This window comes from Typopeltis vanoorti, chromosome 7 (genome assembly GCF_054136105.1).
Source record: "Typopeltis vanoorti isolate ZY-2024b chromosome 7, IOZ_Tvanoo_1.0, whole genome shotgun sequence".
Lineage (NCBI taxonomy): Eukaryota > Metazoa > Arthropoda > Arachnida > Uropygi > Thelyphonidae > Typopeltis > Typopeltis vanoorti.
The window spans coordinates 106,228,681-106,250,135 of record NC_143555.1 but is presented as its reverse complement, the minus strand read 5'-3'; the positions used below and the strand labels follow the sequence as shown (position 1 = coordinate 106,250,135).

Here is a 21,455-nt window from a genome sequence, read left to right as displayed (position 1 = left end):
ATTTCGATGGAATTACATTAACACATCTGTCAAAATATCTAGGAACTGGACTTAAAAGTAATATAATCTAACATTGCCTTAACCACCCTTGCCCTCGACATAAAATAAAATAAATAAATAAATAAAATGTTTGCATCAGTTTACTATCTTCAAAACATATGGAACGCGGAAGACGCGCCCATAGAAAAATGCTAATCATTTGGCAGCATTTTTATAGCAGTCCTATATGTAAGGTTGCCGAACTTTACTAGTATCGTCTGAGGTCAAGAAGAATGACACTGTTTCGCATGTATATGTTAGCTTCGTTGACTGAATAAAAAGTAGAATGCATTTTTAAAATAAATTATATATATAAATTATCAACGCATATAAACTATAATTATTATTAATTACATTTCGGGAATTCTCACCTTTATAATATATTAATAAACTGAAATTCCTTTCTTGGAAAATATATCTAATGCATAAGCTGCAATGAAACACCGCACCGTGACGCTAGTAACTGATCTACATACATTCCAATCAGTAAGCCTTGTTCCATTATTCCATTAGTCATGACATTAATTAAGTAGGCGTACAATGAATGGGTTCAATTACATTCATATCTGGAATTTCAAAATGACAGATCTAAATGAATGTGCCTGTATATTAACACTGAGCGAAATTATTATGGAATGAAATGGTTAGTGTCTAGCTTAGAATTCCACGTTACTTGCATTTAGAATGTTGTTTAAAGAACGATGTTTCTTCGCTTGTTGCCTCCGAGCGAAGCTAAAAAGCAATTCTTTTAAAGTAAAGTTATGTTGATTGCGTAACAGTATAAAATTAGTGTTTTGCCATAAACGAAGTATTTTCTTTTAAACTAGTTCTGCTTACTTTTATGATCATTTCATATTAAAAATAAGTACTAAAGAAGTTTATTAATATTCAGTGTACATATGCATAAAAGAGAATTGAATAAAATAACATTGCAATATTAGAAAAATATTAAATCATTATTGTGTCGATGTGGGAATAATTTATTTTTTTTAATGTCAAATAATACTTAATTATCTGTCATATAATAATAATAATAATAATAATAAATTTAAAGCTCACAATTAAATTTCGGTTTATTTTCAAATGCTTCAGTGATGAAGCGCCATCTTGCGGGAACTGTTGTTCACCCAGTGGAAAATTTCTAACAAAATTGTCTTCGATCATGAACAAAGAGCAGGATACGGATAACGTTCAGGGTGCTTCTTCGTAGATTTACCATTATACACCTACCCTGCTCTTTTTCAACAACATAAGGTTCGACGAGGCCATGACCTGAAATAACACGCATCAGATGGTGACCTTATAGAAGTGAAACGGACGCATAATCACACATAATCACCTCATCTAAGTTCAAAACAAAGAGACGGTGCTGTTTGCTTTTTTACGTGTCTCTATAGCATGCGCATAACGTGACATTCATCTTAAAACAAGACATTGCAGAGAAAATTCATTTACGTAAGCATGGAGAACACAAAAACAAATATCTTGCTAACATATCGGTGGGATTTTTCTAATGAATGCAAAATCTTGTTCGCATTTTCACTAGTCAATGGAGTTTATTTTTTTTTTGGCAATGATACGATTTTAGTATTTCATTAGCATCTGCTTTGTTCACTTTGCTGGCATGACTTCATAAAATTTCTGTTCGCTACTGCACGTATCATTTATACACTTATCCGATCACGTCGATTATCATTATATCAGCGAAGAGAATACTCAGCATTGAAAACTTTCACACGCATGCTTAGAAAGATAATTCCTCAGCTGGTGGCACACAACCGAACTGTTTCGCAATGAAGATTACAATACAATACAGTGACACAGTTTAATGTTAATAACTCCTCTATAAAGACACAGTGCTGCTATATTTCGTACTTTTTTTTCTAGGCCATATTGCATTTGGTGTCGCTTATCTTCCTCTATGTAGAGAACCTGTATATTACACAGCTGTTACTTGACTTTATTTTTTAATTACTGTGTGCTGACATACACTATTGTTTTGTTTAGTAGACAGTTATCTCTCTTCGTCGTGTATTCTTATAGGGTTGCTTTGTGCATCTGCTGAGATTCTTAATCGGTATTGATTGCATCGAACAACTACGAGAAACCCGAGTCGTTCAATTTATCATTTTGTATTAGGTTAAAATCTTGTATTTTTTGAATACGTTTATGAGCTGTGTGGATGGAGATTAAAACAGTTTATCAGCTTACTGAAATGGTGAGTTAGTGATGAGAAAGCTACTTATGCCATCGATGTAAACTCATGGACTAGATTAAAGTTTTGAAGCATAATTTTCTATTAAGTAAATTGTCTCCAGGGTGTCATCAGATGCTTTTTATGAGATCTAGCAGATTTAAAATTATTATTAAGCTGATTTTAATCCGGAAATTCATTGTTTGGCCAATAGTCTTATATTATGAGATTTGTGGCTTCTTTTTTTTGGAGGGGGGGACGGTCACATTTCTATCACTTTCATAGCAATCTTTATATTGATTTTGTCTGGCACTGGAATTAGGAACCAGGTCACAATTTATAGCGTTTCCTGCCTTCGATGGCATTAACATGCTCATTTTATAGGGAAAAAAATGAACTAGCTCGCGGGCATACAATGAGTATGCGCACATTTGATATATAATGTTCTAAATGATATATGTGTATAATTGATATAATAAATATATGTAAAAGTTTCATTATATATGCATTGTATTAATGTACAATGAAAATTTGGATAAAATTCTAATATTTCTTTTTATAAATCCTGGAATAAATATTGCTGTTTAACAATGAATGAAATATTTTTCTCCCTAAATATCGAGGGTCAGTTAACACCGGCTATGTGCAGTGCATCCTGGAAGGTTGCATTAAGTTTATCTTGATATTAATGGCTAGTTAATGTTTATATTTATACCACACACACACACACACACACACACACACACACACACACACACACACCACAAAAAAAAAAAAAAAAACGTGATGAACCTTTAACTGTATATAAGAATAAATCACATGCATACTTTTTTATACAGAATCCATCTGAGAGAATAGGCTACCGTCGTCTAAAGAGACATCCGTTCTTTAATGAACTTCCGTGGAAAAATGTGGTAAGTGCATGATTTTTTTTTTAGTAAGCCACCTAATAAAATAGGTCTTTATTTCAATATGAGTTATACTAGATTTAAGTATGTAATGTTCCCAAAATCCATATTTATATTTCTGGAGACCGAACGCCGAACTTTTTTGTTTTTCAATCCAATTCAGATATCTAATAAATAGGCGCTGATCTCACATGGAGGCGATGAAAATCGTTTACCACCTCAAGATATTCATAAACACATTTACTATGGTGGGATTGGAACTTGGCCTGTGAGGTAAAAAGCGAGTACTATTATTCACTCATTTAACCAACCAGCATATGGTGTTTCTAATATATACATTCGCAAAGGAATGGCAAGCCGGCTGCATTAATTGTCTAAAACTACTGTACTTGAACCTGTCTTGGACGGACGAGAACTGGATGGATAGAATATCAGCATTCACACATTATACTGAAATGAATATTGTACAGCACTAAATTTCAGACATACTTAAATTGTCCAGGTCCAATAATGTGCTCACCAGTCTTTGGTCATGGTCACAGTTCTCATCCTATTGAGTATACTATTAAGTTCATCAGTTTGTAATCGTGTCAGTCAGGTATGTTAGTTTTTGTGCCATAGTTAGAGCACTAATCTAGCCTGCAGTCGAAATCCACTTTGTCCCAAATGTGTTCTGTTGGGTTGAGATTAGGACTTTGTGTAGGCCAGTCAAGTTTTTATTATTATTATTATTATTACACAATTTTCCTCACACCATATCGCAATAGTACCTACATCTGCCACAGTGTAGGAAGCGTTGCATTATCCAGGCTACATACCTATCAGTACTTATCCTTCCAGCCACTACAAAACGCCGGAATTTATACCTGTACTTTATGTTGTATTAATCCTTCACAGTTTCAGAACCATTGCACCTCTTCTGCGAAACGTCCTCCTCTGTACTCTATTATCCGTCTGGATGAGCGAGTAAAAGCATATGTTACTCACATAATCATATATTACAGATTTCTAATACTCTGTGAACCTGTCAAGATGTTCTTTATGCTAGTGCATTTGCCCTACTGATTGCTATTGTTCCGTGGTTTTCAATCTGGCATTCATAAAAGTATATGATACATGATTGGATTCACATGAAAATAAATAAAAAAAATTTCATGTTTAAATTTTCGTAGCTGTCGCTCTTGTTCATGTCGAAATTTCTGGAACGGAAAAACTTTGCAGAAAATGGGATGTAAATAATTTATTAATTATATACAGCGCCGACGTTTCGCTAACTGAAGTTAGCATTATCAGAGGAAATTTAACACTACACAACTCAGTGAAGACATAAACTAAAATGACCTCTATAACAAGTCACACGCGTGGAGGGGTGCCAATGTCGCCCTCCACGCACGTGCCTGTCCTTCTGTTTCGAGTCATTGTTAACCTTGTAAAATGGAAGTTATATGCATGTTTCTTCAATAGTAAGCTCTCTGCCGAACGTAGTTTTGTTTATAAGATATATCTGCTTGAGGCAATCACTCAATCAATTGACTTTTCTTTTTCTTTTTTTTTTTTATATCAGCAACTTCTTCAACGCCTAAATGACTGTGACGTAGCTGGTTGAGTTCTGGAAATTATTAAAATAGTTTAGAAATTTCTAATGTTTTGTTTTTTATTTTCCCGATGCATTATCATGCAAATAGTCCGCGCGGTTAGCCTAATGGCTTGCGCTTCGCAACCATATGCCTGCGGAAGGAGTATCCTAGGTTCGTTTCTCGTCGGTGACGTGAGGAGCTTAAGGATTTTCCTCAGCCATAGCCAAGTTAGCCAGTCTTGGATGTGGACAGCAGGGTTTTTTCCGCCAGCATATCTGGGGTTTTTCATCCCGCAAGCAGGCAAACAGGCCTCGTGAACACACGCGGATTACAGTCATAAATATTTAACCTCCCATGAGAGGGCTCAAATTGCCCCAATAGTGGCGGCGGGGGAGAAAAGAGAGGCAACTCCATACGAATAAATAAACAAACCATCCGAAACTGTAAACACACTTGCAGCTATCTATTGGAACCGAATCAATAGTCATAAACTATGCTGTTTAACTATTATTCATATTAAATATTAATTGACGTAAAGTAGATTTTTAAACTGTATCACTTTTGAAACTAAATACATAATTTCTATTAGTCGTCAGTCCCGTCTATCTTATATGAATGAGCGATAAAGTGGGGGGGGGGGGGAATCGCTTTATGTGTGTTTAATTCAGCAATGTATAAAGGAATGTTGACCTTAACCAGACTCTCATAAAGTGCAGTGAGAAGTGCTAACTATAAATACTTCGGATTATTTGATTAAACGACTTCTTTGTTATGAAATTATTATTACATTTTACTAAAATAAAGAGCCAAAAGACTTCATTTCGGCGATGCAAAATTATATCAATTAAGTTGATATTAAATCCAACATCATTTCAAAGCCGAGTACAGACACTATGAAAGTTTCGTACGAAAATTGACCAGAGAGCTTGCGAGAATACACCACCGCCATACTACGAGTTCCCCTAGCCGAACCTTATAGGAAGTGATGAACGCTCAAAGCGCCCGTATGTTCGCCTCCTGTTGGTTCATTTGGATAAGGTTTCACTGGCCTGACAGCTGTTTCAAACTCATTGAACTTTCAAACTTTTGCCTCTTTATTTTAGTAAATACTTTACGCACCAACCGAGAGTTCACTTAAGGAAAATACACCTCTCCGACGCTTCAAGTTCCTGAGAGTTTTTGCTCTCTTAGGTTGCCTTAGAGAGCATTTTGAGTCTCCGGGGGAGGGTGTTTTCCGGCATTGCCCGTGTGGGGCTTTGTCGGTGGATGCTTTTCCCTGGAATATGAGCGGTTTTGCTCAGTGGTGGGGCGAGCCGATCACCGAGTGGAACCAACGGTGAGTTGGACGATCTTTCGGTCACTCGTAGGGGAGTGGTCCAGGGATCGCCTAAATTTTAGAGAGACTTTTACTTAAACAGTGTCTCTGACGAAAACCAATGAGTTTGAAACAGCTGTCAGAGAGCGTGAAACCTTATCAAAATGAACTAATAGGAGGCGAACATGCGGATGATTTGAACTTTCCTCACTTCCTATACGGTTCGGCTAGGAAGCAACTCGTCGTATGCTGCGGTGTATTCCCGCAAGCTCTCTGGTCAATTTTCACATGAAACTTTTATAGTTTCTGTATTCGGCTTTGAAATGATGTTGGATTTAATATCCACTAATTTATATTATTATTACATATAAGTATGATTCGTCGAAAGGATGAGCAGTACAGAAACATTCTGGAAAACTTAGTTTTCGATTTAAAAAAAAAGAAGAAAAAAATAGGTCGCCTTTACTTTATTACTGTTATGTCATATGCCATAGCAAGTCAATGGATAGTAGAATGCATTTAGGAAAAAAAAAATTAAATAAATAAATATATATATATATATATATGAAAATATTAACAACGTATTAACTACATTGATTTTATTTATTTATTTTTTTTTTGGTTTCGCTTTTGAAAGAAAATTTCTTTATTAAAACTATGGAAATAAGAAATAATCTTTGAAAGATTTAATTTTAAAGGATTACTAATAATGCAAATTTATTGGTGAATTGCAAAAATTAATTACATTCGAGAAGAACTTAGTGGATCGCAAGGTACGATGGCATAAAATAGGTTTAAAGAATACAGTGGAGCAATCAATATAAGAAGAAAAGCTTATACCCAGAATAACCTACAATGAAAGAAGGATTATTCTCTTTACACAAGTGACAGAACCTGTTTTCAACATGTGAGCTGTTGAATAAAAATTAAAAAATAAATAAAATAAAAAATGCTGAAATACGGTTGGGGAAAGGATATAACAAATCATTGTTTACAAGACTGTTCACCAGGATATCCAAGAACAGTCAGAGTTTTAATTGCCAACATATTACACAATTTTGTAAGGGGAAAGGCAGCAAGCGTTAGAAAGAAAAAAAAAACAAGATTAATTTGTCCTTTGAAAGCTTTTACGAACACAAGGAAAACCCGACTATTGCAGCAACCAATAGTAGACTAGAGTTTATTCATTGCGTCAAAGGCTTCATTCTGATGTCATGAATTAAGCAGAAATGAAAAGAATTTATTAGAGAATTAATAGAAACGGAGACAGTTACAGCAAGATAAGAAAAAGAAGGGGGAGAGGAATATACAATGCAACAAAATATGACGCGGAAGAAAAACATACGAAAGCACAATTTTTAGAGGATGCACATCTAAAATGCACGACTTGCATACAAATTAGGAAAAAAAAAACATCCTGTTAAATGATACATAACAGAAGAATACATATTCTGTTCTTCTATCCATCCGTTGATTCTGAACTTGAAAGAATTCGCAATCTGCAAAAATAAAATAAAGTCTAAGTTGAAAATGAAATAAATATAAACTGAATTAGGGGAAACGCTATGTTAAAAAAAGGTTGGGGGGTAAAGTTGTTCCCTACAGCTATGGAAATGTATTAGTTATATTTGCAATATTTGTATTTTTTAATATAAAACCTACTCACAAAAACATGATCCTATACTACTTGAGACTTGGAAATCATGTATTTTTCAAAAACGTTTATCAAGCCTTATGCATCTAGTGTAACGTATTAATATTTGTCTTTTTTTTCCCACTGTTCGTTTGCAACTAAGTCATTAAGTGTTATTTTGTGGATACATTTCAGGAAGTGATGAAGAAATGTAAATTGCCGGAACAGCTAGCAGAGTTTAGTCTTTCTAGATATGCTGAAAACGTTCATTTTTCTCTTTTGTACCAACTCTCTCTCTCTCTCTCTCTCTAAATTACATTATTTTTTATTTGTTTCTTTTCCCTTCTTCCTTACTCCATATTCCGTTACGTAGTTTTTTATATATTTTTTATTTCTCGTTTAGTTTTAGATAATGAGACGATTTTAATATTCTTTGCATTATTTCTTTAATTAGTTCATTTTCGTTTAGATTTTGTGATCTTACACTCCAAGTTGCTAGTTTTAAATAGATTGTTTCCAAGTTTTCGATTTCCTTGCCCGATTCGTCTTTAACGTGTTGTCAGTCCAACTGCTGTCTTCATCGTTTCCTTGCGCAAGACTGTTTTACATAATTGAGACAGACTGCTAACCTTGTCTCTCGATCACCCCTGCATTAGCCGGACATAGTGATGTGGCTTTCATGACTAGGGTGGCTATAAGAAGCATGTACGTTATCAAGTATAATTTTAATAAATATAATTTATAAAGTTTTCTTCATCCTTTTCACTATATGCACTATATGCTTATTGCATTCACAGCTTCATTGTAGATAGTCTGTCCATCATTTTTTGTGTGTCTAAAACTGATCTTTTTGGATTCAGTTTCTAAATTAATTTGTTGTTTTTGTCTATTCTATGAATACCTATCATTAGAGAAATTATATTCTTGGTTTAATTCTTTATCCAAGTATAAACAAATAATGCTAATTTCTTGGAATCTTTAATTTATAGTATAATTAAGAGAAAAAATTTCGACATCTATTCTGATCCAAAGTATTTTAATAATAAAATGTGACACCTTTTAACTATTTGTATATGGGAAATATATGATTTCTGCATTACTTCACCTTGGTATCAGGGAACATAGTCCTTTTTAGGACTTCCCGGGTAACAAATGGTAATGCTGTAGCCAATGAAGTTTTAATTGAGGCTCGGCTATTGCCGTTACCCAGCCATGACTAGAGCTTTTTAGCTCAATAACACTCCATCCACACAGATTTTCTTCATTCAGATGACGGGATAAAGAGTCAAGGACTCAGTCCATCGCCCAGTTCTTATAAGAACCTTGGTATCAGGGCGCTGGTGCGTAATGGCGGTTGCCAAGTGTTTATGTGATCAGTGATTTAAATAGTTGTTATGAATAATACGGAGTGTTGATTCAGATTTTTGATATAAGCGGAAAGCGAAGGTAAACAAGTAGCTGATGATTGTGTTGTTAATTAGTGATTGCGGTCTCGCGATAGTCCTTTAGTGTGTTATATTTTGTGTTTATACGCTATACGGAAATCCTTGAGATCCAGCTCAGGTAAGCATATATTTGAATATTTTAAACATGACCAGTTTAAGTCCCGATGACTTTATTCAATCGTGGGATAAGAAACTAGCGCTCGACCTCCTCAAAAAACTGTTGAAGAAATTTGAGGTAGAGTGGCCAGGGTTTCTAAACCTATATTCAGCGACAGACGACTCCACAGAAGGGTACAACTCAACATCAGGGGAAGAAGGGAAGATGCAGCCTACCACAGTAGGCGACTACAGACTCCTCATAAAAACCATAGATGAGTCAAATATTAAATATCATACTTACTCACTGAAGTCGGAGAAAAACCTAAAAGTTGTACTCAGGGGAATAACAAAAAACATCTACCTCCACGATCTCCCACCTGTCAAGGTTAGCAGAATGCTACGGGCTGACAAGAGTCCAATGCCCCTAGTACTCGTTGAGATACCTAACACACACAAGAACATATACAACTTAACAACGATCTGTGGTCTGAAAATCACAACAGAACCACTAAGAAAAAGAGCCTCGTCAGGCCAGTGCTACAGATGTCAGAAGTACGGACACGCACAGAAACTCTGCAGAGCAGACTACAAATGCCTCAAATGTGGGAAAAACCCCACATCTGAGGCATTTGTAGGCAAAACCCCACAGCAACATGCTAAAATCCCAGGACCTCACCAGCCAAATGCGCGAACTGCGGGGGCCCCCGCCCGGCAAACTACAGAGGCTGCAGTCACTACCCTAAGAATAAAACAGACAACAAAAGGAAACAGATCTCTGAACCCCGCCCACAGACACCTGAGTTGACGGCTCCCCAGTTGCTTGACACCCAACAAAAGACAACAAAATACCAGCTCTCACAAGTGGGAAAAATACGAACAGTCTGGAAAGCCACCGTCGAAGTAGGACATACGCCGAAGTAGCCCGCTCATCCAAATATATCCAGCAGGACCAAATTCTTCCAAACATGACAACAGTCATCACAGCCTCATTAGCAAACATGCTTCAAGACTTCAGTAAGTCAAACCCTTCACCAAACTCCACAAAAAGATTTCTAAAAGAAACTCAAACCATATTATCAATGCTTGTTAATGAATAAAACTAGATTACTCCCAGACTCACCACAGATCGCCGCTTGGAACGCCAATGGTCTAAAAAACAGGACTCTGGAACTTCAAGAATTCTCTCACAGATACAACCCTGACGTCATCCTAATTAATGAAACTCATCTAAGACCTGCAGACAGTCCAAAACTGAGAGGCTACACACTATATAGAAACGACCGACTGGACTACAGAGGTGGTGGTACAGCCATATTTATCAGGAACTGCATCAGGCACAATGGAATACTCACCCCCCCCCCAACCTCCAACCTAGAACTCACCGGTGTCGAAGTCCACACAAATTCAACTGGAAGACTTAAAATCTACGCCGCCTACAACTCCCCTGCTAAGACCTTGCTATTTTCTGACTTGGATGCTGTACTAGGCACAAGTGAATCCATCATCGTCGCTGGGGACTTAAACTCCAAACATCCCTCCTGGAACAGCAGAACCACAAATAAAAATGGCCGTATCCTCTTCAGCTACACAGGATTAAACAACGCTCTCGTAACAGGACCCACTGAACCAACCCACCACAGCCCAACTGGCACAGCCGACATCCTAGACATCGCCATTCTACACAACATCAAATACCAACACAGCATTTAAGCACTGAACGAATTATCATCAGACCACAACCCAATCTTACTTCACTTAGGGAACAAAGATCAGTCACCCCCCCCAAACCGCCATCATCTGGGAGGTTTGGGGGGGAGGTGAAAGTGCTACCAGAACACATTGGTCCGGTTCCCCATATAAAAGCCAAGGAAGAAATAGACACGGCAATAAAGAACCTCACCAATCAAATCAATAAAGCCATAACAGCAGCCACAGTATCCACGATTACTCACAAACAAAATCGTCTCCCGGAAGAAATCATGGACTTAATAAGGGAAAAACACAGAGAAATAAAAAGATATCACAACACTCGTGCTCCCCAGGACAAAACAGCCATAAACAGATTAAACAAATCTGTCCGAGAAGCTCTCCAGAACCACAGGAACCAACAATGGGACAACAAGCTCACCTCCATCTCCACAGCAGATCATTCTATATGGAAATTCCTAAACAACCTCAGGATCAAGCCAAATCCCTCCCCCCTCTGCAAGCAGAACAGCACCTTGCATACACAGATGCTGACAAAGCCGAAGCCATAGCAAGAAACCTAGAGAAACAATGCAGTCCTGCATATGAGAACCTAAACATCAGCCATGTATACGAGATCCATCGTAAAGTCAGGTTCACAGTAAATCGTCCCGATGTCAGTCCAAGTCCTATAATGCCTACCTCATCTACCGAAATAATCGGCATCATCAACCATAGCAAGATCAAAAAAGCCCCAGGTCCTGACGGCATCACTAACCAAGTCATCAAGGCACTACCACACAAAGCCATAGCACATCTGGCAAACATCATAAACTCCATCTTCAAATAGCAGCACTTCTCCCAGTCATGGAAAATAGCTGACATCATCCCAATTCACAAACCAGGCAAAGACCCACACCTACCTGAAAATTACCGTCCCATCAGCCTGCTATCCAATTTAGGGAAAATAGCTGAGAAAATCATCCTCATCAGACTCCAAGATCATGTCAACTAACTAAATATCATTCCAGAAGAACAGTTCGGCTTCCGTCAAAATCACAGCACCACCCATCAAATCCATAGACTGGTAGAATACATCACCACAGGATTCAATTGGAATCAACACACTGGAGCTGTCTTCCTAGACATCTCAAAGGCCTTCGATAAGATCTGGCACCAAGGCCTCCTCTACAAACTTATCATCGCTAACCTTCCACTAAACATGATACACCTGATCAAATCATACCTCTCCAACAGGAGGATGTAAGTCAAAATCAGTGAAACAGTCTCAACCCAACGGAAAAATCCTCGCTGGAGTTCCTTAAGGATCACTGCTAGCCCCGATCCTGTTCAACATCTATATGGCAGACATCCCTCAAAATCCTCTCACATCCACCATCGCCCTTTATGCTGATGACACGGCTATTCTAACCAGATCTCGTCAACCACTTCTCGTCACCAAAAAACTACAAGAACCATCCTGAATCTAGAAAAATAGTTTAAAGACTGGCGACTACAATTAAACCCCCAGAAAAGTACAACGATACTCTTCACAAGAAGACGAGCATCCCCCCAAAGGAGACATCACCCTGTTCAACTCTAAAATTCCCTGGAAAACTGAAGTAAAATACCTAGGAATACTTCTCGATAAGCGATTATGCTTCAACAGCCACATCAAGAGCATATGTACCAAAGCTTCAAAAGTTATCGCCCAGCTATACCCCTTGATCAACAGACACAGCAAACTAAGCTCAAGAAATAAAATACTGCTGTACAAGACAGTGATCCGTCCCACAGTCATATACGCCTCCCAAGCCTGGAGCCATACCTCCAAGACAAACATCCTCAAGCTACAAAGACTACAGAACAAATGCCTGCGAATGATTCTGCTGGTTGGGTTTCTGCCTCCACATTTTAAACATTATATTCCGCTCTGCCTAGATTCTGGGCATGGCCAATCTTCTGGGCAGTGCCACAAGTGCCAGAAGTTTGGCCATGCCCAGAATCTATGCAGAGCGGAATATAGATGTTTAAAATGTGGAGGCAGAAACCGAACCAATACCTGCACAAAGCCGAGGACCACCTCGGCTAAATGTGCCAACTGCAATGGCCCTCATCCTGCGAACTACAAAATCTGGCATTTTGGACTCCTGCACAAACTTATCTCAGCCGGTACCTCACTAAAAATGGTTCATTTAATCCATTCATATCTTCAGAATAGATCAATGCAAGTAAAAATCAACGGTTCTACATCCTCCCAATGCCACATCTTTGCTAGAGTGCCGCAGGGATCTCTACTGACTCCATTGCTGTTCTCTATATACATGTCAGACATCCCGCACAATCCGATGACTTCCATTTTGGCCCTGTATGCGGACGATACGGCAATACTAAACAGATCTCTCAGACCCCATTTCATTACCAGAAAGCTTCAAGAAAACCTTCTAAAGCTGGAGGGTTGGTTCTCCAAGTGGAGATTGGAAGTCAACCCCCAGAAAAGCTCAGCCGTTCTTTTCTCAAAAAGGCCAATGTCTCCTGCAGGAGATGTGTTACTATTCAATACTAAAATTTCCTGGCAGACAGAAACAAATTACCTGGGTGTAATTCTCGACAAAAAGCTATCTTTCAACCAACACATCAAATCTGCGTGCACAAAGGCATCTAAGCCATAGCTCAGATCTATCCGCTAATCAATAGAAATAGCAAGTTCAGCAACAGAATCAAATTGCAACTATACCAGATGACAATTCGTCCTATAATCACCTATGCCTCTCCGGCCTGGAGCCGCACCTCTAATGCTAACATTATCAAAATACAGCGAGTGCAGAACAAGTGCTTGAGAATGATTCTGAACGCCCCGTGGTATGTTAGAAACAATCAACTCCACAGAGACACAAATATTCCCTATATTTTCTCTTTTCTACAATCCTTAGCAACCAAGGTTTTCCTAAAGACGTACACACATCCCAACGATTTGGTTCAGCAAACTGCAGCATTCGATCCAACGGACATATTCAAATATAGAAGACTAAAAGCTGTATTAGCCTCCTTTAGTGATGCATAATCTCCATGCCCATTCAGGGCGAGCAATCTGCTCATAACTTTTACCTTCACTGTAACCACAACAGATAGCGGGGAATATGAAAAGCATCTTGCTTCACCCCTAAAGACATAAATGTCAATTGTCAATTGTCACCTTGGTATAGATAAGTGAATCAATCGACCGTGAGATGCGGTGATTGATTCATTCAATCAATTGAATGAATTGCCATCCCTTGGAGGACAATGGATGGCAATGCTGTAGCCAATGAAGTTCTAATTGAGGCTCGGCTATTGCTGTTACCCTCCTGCCATGATCAGAGCTTTAATTGCTCAATAACACCTTATCCCTACATTGTCCTCTACAGATAACGGGGAAGATGAAAAGCATTCTTGCTTCGCCCCTTTAAGCCAGTCCTTATAAGGATCTTGGTATAACGATAGGTCCTTTTTAGGACTTCCAAGGTAACAAATGGCAATGCTGTAGCCAATGAAGTTTTAACTGAGGCTCGGCTATTGCCGTTACCCAGCCATGACTAGAGCTTTTTAGCTCAATAACACCCCATCCACACAGATTTTCTTCATTCAGATGACGGGGCAAAGAGTCAAGTCATCGCCCAGTTCTTTTAAGAACTTTAAGAACCTTGGTATCACTTCAGGGACCTGCTCCTACTGGCTACTTACCTTTTAATAACGTTGTTTAAGGGCTTGAGAAGAGATGGTTTCCGTGTTTTTGTCGTTTTTTGTCAATTACTGATTACAGCCACTGATAAAAGTTGGATGAATTTAGGAGTAATCATTGTAGATTTAAGGCCATATATATTGCCTGAATATTGTAAGCCATCACAGTTGCGACAGTAGTTAATCGCAGTACACGAACGATGGATTGATTTGAAAAAAGTAAGAGCAAAGTGATGTTATACACAACGCAGTGATATCGAGAAAATATTGATAATTCATTAGCTATTTTAAAAAATAAATAATAATAATAAATTATTGATGTGTGATTAAAATAAAACTTTCCCATCTCTTAGAGAGAGAGAGAGAGAGAGAGAGAGATACAGTAGGTGGTTCCGTTTTCTATGTCGGTATAAATTTGAACTCTTGTTTAAAGAAAGCGCTAAGGCCTTACCTCCGTCAGAACTTAAAATCGAAACGACTGCCTCTCTCCATCCAAGATATGGGAAAGTCTTATTTTAATCACACATCAATATTCTTTTTTTAATTTTAAATAACTAATGAATTCTTAATATTACAATATTTCCTCAGTTATACCATTGCGTTGTTTTATCACACGGTCTTACTTTTTCAAATCAATCCATCTTTCGCATTCTACTTTGTAATTAACTCTTGTTTCCACTTGATGAAATATATGGCCTAAGTGAATAGTATTATTTATCCCTTGTGAATTTTCTTGTTAATTCAAGAAACCTCTCATGGCAGCACAAGTACCTCTTAAACAATAACTAGCATTATACACGTCCAAAAGTATGTGCTTTGCATTATGGGAGATACATACTAAGGCAATTCATGTGAAGTCATTAGCCTCTATATACAAGTATCCAGTCGTGAAGATACTTCACGCGCAAACATTGTTTGCTTACACTTGACATAACTTACAATTCACATTTCTTACACTATAATTTCTTGACAGCTTTAATTTATAGTATAACCAAGTAAAAAAAAAAATTTTTTTTTCAACATCTATCAATATACTCATTCCATTCTGATCTTATCTTTTTTATCCAGTTATTTAGTGATTGAAATGGACATTTTAAATAAATCTTTTCATTTTTTTTTATTTTATCAAATTTTGCTTTCTCGGCTCTTTTGCTTGATGTTTTCATATATATTTGACGTTTCTATTCTTAATCCACACGCGCGTGCCAGTATTGAATGCTGAAATAATAGATTCTTACCTTTGTTTCCTTGCCTAGATTTTTTTTTTTTTCTATACTATTGAATTTAAAGTTCGCGTTATTTCATTACCCTTCAGGGGATTGTTCATTTACTTCTCTAGGTTATATTTTCACTGGCAACAGTTATTCCTAGGTATTTAAATTCTATCACCTTTTCTAATACTTGTACTTTTAGTTTCAGTTTAAATCTTACAGGATCTTATGCAATTACATTGTTTTTTTTCCATGTTGATATTTTTGCTATATGATAACATTGTGGCATATCTTTTGGAATATTAAAAAAATAGGTCGAATCCTTTTTTAGAACGCAAAAAACCGTTATCGGCGTTTTTTAACTGAAGGTGAGCTTGCAGTTCCCATAAGCACGGTCGCAATTTTTTTTTTTTATCCGAGAAACTTGGGATTTTTCATCCCGTTAAAACAAGCAAACCATTAGAACACATATAATGCCCTTCCCTCATAGCCTGAGTTGCTTCGACGGTAAATCAAAAAATAAATAAATAAATAAAATAAAAATAAATCCAATCAAGCTTAAATTATGTTTTTTTTTTTTTTTAATTTTATTTCAGTTGAACTTTTCTTTCCTAAATTCTGTTATTTTAGTTTAATTTATTTATTTTTTGATTTACCGTCGAAACAACCTTCCCTCATAGCTTGAGTTGCTTCGACGGTAAATCAAAAAATAAATAAATAAATAAATAAATAAATAAATAAATAAATCAAACCAAGTTTAAATTATGTTTTTTTTTTAATTTTATTTCAGTTGAACTTTTCTTTCCTAAATTCTGTTATTATTTCATCCATAATTAAATGATAATGGACTTAAAGAAGCGCCCTGTCCAGTCTCTTTCGATTTTCTGTGTATTTATACTGTAATCTTTTGTTATTCAGTTATTCTTATCTGTACATATTTGATCGTTTCAAGTTATTTGCAGTGATATATTTTTTGATGCTTGTACTTTCAAAACATCCTGTAATCTGATTCAATCAAAAGCTTTATCGAAGTCTATGAAACGCATAAATATTGATTTTTGTTTGATTAGTTGTTGTGCAATAAATATATCACCAGTACACGATCTTCTTTGTTGAACATAATTCTTCGTTCATAAGTTTATACATATTTTTAAGATAGTACACAATAAATTTATTCCTTGATAATTTCAGATTTAGATTTTAGTTCCTTTTTATAAATAATGGTATTGTAATGTTCATCTTCCATTCAATTAATATGTGTCTTTTGAAGATAAGTTTAACTTTCTGATGTCTTCTGCCATTTCTTTATTTCTGAAATAATAAATCCTAGGGAATATTTAGCGAATAAATACTGTCACTATGTTTGCACTATGTGTAGTACAAATGTTTCTCAATTGCTCAAAGAAATATTACTGAATATTCCTAAAAACTAAAATAAATAAATAAATAATGATGACGTTATTAATATAGGAAGTCACATAATGTCATATCAGGTAGCAAAATCTAACTTTACAGTTGTGCATAACAGGAATTAAATCGATGTAATATTCATCACCTCCACTCATTTCAGTATTTAAAATGAGCTCAATTTGACGTCATGTAAGTAACGTAATTCAATGCAAACTAGTGACCCGAAGAAATAGTGTTACATGTAATGACGAGGTGAAGGTTGGCTTCAGGGGAGAAAAAAAAATAATGAAAATATATTATCACATCGTCAATAATTAAAAGCGGAAGTTAGCGTTTCGAACAATCGATTTAAATAATTCGAATGAATTGTTCAGAATAATAATTTTCGTTCAGTAATGAGATAATACAGCTAATGTTATCTCATTGCTACCACGCGTTGTGAAATTTACGCTATAAACATCAGATTTCTATCTTAAAACAATAACGCTTGAAATTTTTATTGGTTTCCGAAAAATTCATATTTTTTATGAAATCTGTATCGCCTAGTGTTCTACAATATTGTCTTTTGAAATGAGTTCTTATTTACATGAGTTATCTTCCATTGTTTCATTTCTGAGAGGACAAATATTACAAATATTTCGTCTCAATAATTAAGAAATAATTTAGAATATGGAATATATTTTCTGTTACGTTTTAAGAGGTTAGATTTTAATATATTTTTTAAATATGGAATGTTTACTCTTGTCCTAAAATCATATAATTTTGTTTGTAAATAGCTTATTTTGTTTATTTAACTGACTTAATGAGAAATTATAATAATTGTTTTGCAATTAAGGCATGAAAAAAATCAAAAAAAATTAGTCAATGTTTTTTTTTAGGGGAGGAAACTTTCGTTTTTTTCGGGAGAATAGCAACTTGAATTATAGTCTCTTTTACAGTTCGATGTTGTCTCATCGTTTAAGAGAGATTTTAATAGAAAGTATTAAATCTACAAATTATAATAGTGCGATACAATTTTCCTTTTTTGGTTTATTTTTTATTTTTTCATTTATTATTTAAAACCACACAAGTGTTGCTCTGTTCCTTATATAAGTTAAAGCATACCGAAATGAATTAGTGAGTCGTGTGCCTTTGTGTCGTAAAATACAAAATACTTAGTAAAGTTCTCTCTGGTGCATCATTTGACCGATATGGAGGTAGCGCTTATATTATTATGCATCTTTCTACTCTTGCTCGTAAAGTTCAGGGCGCCCTGTGAATGAGGCGAAGTAAGGTAGGGCGGTCAAGGGCCGTGGAATTATTTTAACAAAAGGACACGAGAAAGGGACTAGGCAATAGAAAAACAGCTGGGGGTTGACGCGCGAAGCCTTCTTGTAAGTAATTTTTAACTTTATAGCTGTGAAGTTAAAAATTATTTCCCACATCACCAGTTAATTTCACTTTTATGATTTTTCATAAAAGGCTCAAAACAGTGACATCTGTTTCTGAATAGTTGACTTGTATTTTATTACTCCCGGAAAAGAGACAAAACCGGCTCCGTACAAAAGTCTATTCACCCATAGAAAGACTTTTTTTTTCCTTTCTTTTTTTCTTTTTCTTTCTTAACAAGGTAACAAGAGTTTCTGTTTTCTCCATCGAGTATAGTCGTTCTTAATTCTGAACGAACTGACAAAAAAAAAAAAAAAAAAATCTCGCAATAGTATCCTTAAATTTATGCTGTTTAATGATGTATGTAATTGTATTTTAATATGTATCTTAAATATGTTCTATGGGTATGATTCATTTTGATATTCATTTTGAGTTAATTTAAGAAAAAATTTAATATGCTCAATATATAAATAATGTGCAATAATTATTACTTTGAAATGATAAATATACTATGTGTATTATTTTTATAATAATAATAAGAAGAAGAATTTTGACACTTTATTATGTCTCAAATAAATTACCTACATATAGTGCAAAATTTAAATATAGAACAATATATGCAATATTGTTGATGGTTGAGAAGTACGAATCGACCGTGAGATACGGTGATTAATTAATATTAATTAATACCCTTGGAGGGTAATGGATGGCAATGCTATAGCCCAGGGGCTCCCAACCTTTTTGTTTCCTAGAGCACATTCTAAAATACCGATAGGGCGATGGGCACCATCTATTTTTTCAAGCAAATTTTTTGAATTCGTTTTTGTTAAATGAATACATACAAAGTTTACATTAGAATCAAATGTTTTATTACTTAAAAGTTTACATTATATAAAAATTTAAATATATATATGTAAGTTAGTGTGATCTTCGGCATAGCATTTCATTGGTCAGTGCTTCATAATTAGGAGAATATGATGATATTCCAGTTCTTAAACTGGAATGAACAACTTCGAATACGCGTCTACTTTACATTCTATGCGTTTAATACTCGTCATGTGTCATTAACGCATGCGTCATATAGCATGCCATGAATTGTTCCGTGATTATTTCAAACTATACGGCACACGGTTGAACAGCGGCGGGCACACACAAATTGGTCGACGGGCGCCATGGTACCCGCGGGCATAGGGTTGGGAACCCCTGCTATAGCCAATGAAGTTCTAACTGAGGCTCGACTATTGCTGTTACCCTCCTGCCATGATCAGAGCTTTAATTGTTCAATAACACCTTATCCCTACACTGTCCTCTACAGATAACGGGGAAGATGAAAAGCATTCTTGCTTCGCCCCTTTAAGCCAGTTCTTATAAGGACTATAAAGACTACAATACTTCTGAATTAATTTACAGAGGGTAACGGATGGCAATGCTATAGCCAATGAAGTTTTAACTGAGGCTTGGCATCGCCGTTACCCTGGGACATTGAGTTTTGCTCTCTTAGGTTTCTTCCGAAATTTGGCTCCCGGTGAGGGGGAGCCTTCGATTTAGGGGGGTTTGCCCTGAGACAGCATTTTGAGTCTCCGGGGAGGATGTTCTCTTGTGAGGGGCTGTGTCGGTGGATGCTTTTCCTTGGAATATGAGTATGAGCAGTTCTGCTCGGTGTGTGTGGGGGGGGGGGGAGCCCGTCACTGAGTGGACCAACGCTGAGTTGGACGGTCCTTCGGCCACTATGGAGGGGTCTAGGGATCGTCCTAATTTTTTAGAGATGGCTTTACTTATTCAGTTGCCAATGAAGTTTTAACTGAGGCTCGGCTATTGCCGTTACCCTGTCATGACCAGAACTTATAGCTCAATAACACACCATCTATCCATCTTTTTTCTACAGATAACAGGGAATATGAAAGCATTCTTGCTTCACACATCACGCCAAAAAAAAAAAAAACATTTCTTTCATGTACTTCTAAACAGATTATTAATTAATATCATTATAATTTGAATAATGGCAAAATTAACCATAAAACGCTGTGTTTTTTTACATTTCAGGAAAAAGGAGAGATATTTGCAACGATCGACTCAATAAGTAAATGAGAAATAGATAGAAATAATCGACGAAAAGAAAAATAAACCCATCGTTTCGCAAGCCCACGTGAAACCTTCCATCAATAACTGTAAAACCTTCGCTGTGATTAGGCTTGAAGTGTCATACGCCATCTACATGACTTCATCATCGGTCCTTACAGAAATATTTCCTGTGCGTGCGTAGAACAGCTGTAAAGTAAAAGAAGTCGCTAAGAGCGCATAAAATATTTAAGACAAGACAAATGCGACCCAGTATTTATGCATTCCTTAGTATTCAATCTGCGAGGTCACGGATCTTGGATACATTTCTAATTAAAGTAATGGGATACTCAGAAACGGTATAGAACAGTATGATGGGAAATTTGATAAAAATACTTGGGAGCTTTAGTGGAATGTATGATATTAAGCATGATCTGTGCTCTCTCTCTCTCTCTCCCTTCATTACAAGCAAAACGAATCAAATTTGAAATTATTGGGCAGTATGAATTTTTAATAAGATTATCTCAACAACTCGATGTTGTTTTGTTGAGATTGTGTGTAATTTTGTTGCAATAAATCATCGTTTTCTAGAAATAGTTTCAAAATGTATTTCATTTGTCATGTATAGAAAAACAACAGCACTTTCATTTTAATATATATATATATATATATATGTTGAAAGTTTTTTACCTTGGGTATAATATATGTTAAATATGCCAAGCTATTTTAAACCTGGATTTTACTTCATTTCCCAAATAAGCAAACAGACAAATAAGTCAAGTTTGCGCCTGC

At 36.1% G+C, this 21,455-nt stretch overlaps 1 long non-coding RNA gene across 1 annotated transcript; it reads left to right on the top strand.

The window, feature by feature from the left end:
• Positions 1 to 536: 536 nt before the first annotated feature.
• LOC150104945 (uncharacterized) lies at positions 537 to 21,251 on the top strand. The gene is made up of 3 exons (XR_016548589.1): positions 537 to 682; positions 3,073 to 3,147; positions 20,649 to 21,251. It is a non-coding gene; the product is annotated as an uncharacterized LOC150104945 (long non-coding RNA).
• Positions 21,252 to 21,455: the final 204 nt, after the last annotated feature.